We start from the raw sequence: 2,264 nt of genomic DNA, 5'->3' as shown, positions 1-2,264 counted from the left end.
TGGCACACACCTCTAATTTTGGGGAAGGACCAGATTTGAGCAGTGCATGGCCAGCTTTACCCTTGTTTCAGCTAGGAAGCCTCACTACGTCTCACAGACGTGGCGTCTGCTGCCATCTGGGAGCTCTCAGCTCCTTATGTCTCCGGCTCGAGGCTGAGGACGAAAAACCGGAAGTGGCGCACCGGAAGCGCGTCACCTATGACGCGGTGCGCACGCCGCGTGGCGCCGGCGCACCTCAGTGACGTCACCCGCCGCATCCACGGCCTTCATTCCCCAAATAGGGAAGCCAGTATGAGCCCAAGAAACGGTGCAGCGCTCCGCGCGAGGACCAACACCCCCATACTGCCGCCGACTGTCACCGCTCCCCCTACCGACCGGTAAGTGCCCGATATGCTCCTAGGCATTTGGGACCCTGGGCTCCTCAGCCTCCCCGTACCTCCATGCTGCCCCTGTTGTTACCAGACTGCTGTCCACCACAGGGGCACCGCACACTCCAGGTCATCACACCTTGCCACTGCTGTACACCCGGGGGGGCCACCATCTGGCGCCTACTCACGTGCAGGAGGATGGTTGCCTTCCCTGAGTGACGGAAGGGAACCTTGGCCAAGAATCGGGTGGGGGTCCGATAGGGAATCCCTATATGCACTGCAGCAGGTAACCCTGGAGTAGGTCCAAATGCATAGTAGGGTAAGGCTCAGCCCTAAGGCAAACAAACATGAGCCCTTAAAATAACAAACATTACGATGTCCCTGTGTAGCCGACGGAAACACAAAAAAACTGACTTGGGATGGAAGGAGGAGTCTATTTATTTAATGTGGTTGATGTGTTTCCTGTTGCAGGCAGGCGGAGCCTATATCTCGATGGCTGTCCTGGAAGATGACTGGGTAAAACACCTATAAATAGCGTTTATGGACTGAAACAATTTGAAAATGTGTGCAGATAATAGTCAAAAATAATCTCCCCTCCCCCGTGTACAGCCATCGCAGGCTGAGGAGAGGCTGCGTTCAGTGTGGGATAACTGACAGGAAGTTCTCTGTGCACAAGAAGATATCTTCCCCCTAAAACTTCCACCTAAATATTCACCGATTGTGACCAAATCTGCGCACATTCGTCAAACTGGTTAACCTAAAATTTCACAGATACATCGACATTAAAAGTCCTGAAAAACAACGCTTACAATCAGGTCTTCAATGTTGTAAAACCGGTCGAAAGACTGAATTTAAAAAAAAAAAAAAAATCACCCAACCTGTCCAGGCAGAACATAATATCAGAGATTGAACTTTAAAAAGGTGAAAAAATTCCCGCTTCTGCAGAAGTGATTGTAAATAAGAAAAACGTATATTAGAATATTTATGGGACACATTTTGGGTTTGATATCTTCTAACTTAACCACCCAGACTCAGCCACACCGCGGTCAAAGCATTGCGACGGTTTCTGGTGTAATAAGAAGCGTTTCATAAGCAAAGTAAAAGGTTAAATTAGAAAAGAAAACATTTTTAAATGGTTTTGCGCACATTCGCTGTACCTGGGCCTAAAAAAAACAAACAAACAAACAAAAAAAGAGGCCACAGAACTGCGCCTTCTCCAAACTTATGAAAAGTAATACAAACTTGCCTTTTCCAAGCATAAAAATTAAAACTTGTAAAAACAAAATAAAAATGATTTAATTTTGTGTTTAATATGATCTAACTGAATCCCCGGTTTAGGCCTCAGCAGGATCACCTCGGAGAAACCTTTTTTAGTTTTTTGCAACAGTTAATGAATTAAAATAAGTGTTTCATGATCAAAGAAAACAAAAAAGGTGACAGAATGACAACATTGAACACATTTTTGGGCATGATGGCTGGGCCCAAATTATGGGGGTACCATATTACTCCCTCTCCAAGCTTATATAGAGAAGGCATGACCATGCATGAGTATAAAAAGAAAATGTATAACATTTGTGTTTTCACATTACTGGTGTCTTACAATTACAATAATGAAAAGTTATACAAAAATTCAAATGTATAAACGGTAATATTGCACACTTGTGCTTTATAAACCATTATAAAAATAAAAACCTGTCCAAAAATAAACTGCGTAACAGAATAATAATATAAAAAAAATTATAATAATGCTTGTACACAATTTATTTTTGTACAAATTTGTGTATTTGTAAAACACAGGTGTCTAATAATAATAATAATATAAATAATAATAATAAATGACACCTGTGTTTTACAATTATAAAAATTTGTACAAGTATTATTATTTTTTATATGACA

The sequence above is a fragment of the Nanorana parkeri genome, unplaced genomic scaffold (genome assembly GCF_000935625.1).
Source record: "Nanorana parkeri isolate BGI_ZX_2015 unplaced genomic scaffold, ASM93562v1 scaffold379, whole genome shotgun sequence".
NCBI classification, from domain to species: Eukaryota; Metazoa; Chordata; class Amphibia; order Anura; family Dicroglossidae; genus Nanorana; species Nanorana parkeri.
The sequence above is the reverse complement of the archived record's forward strand: the minus strand, read 5'-3'. Positions refer to the sequence as shown.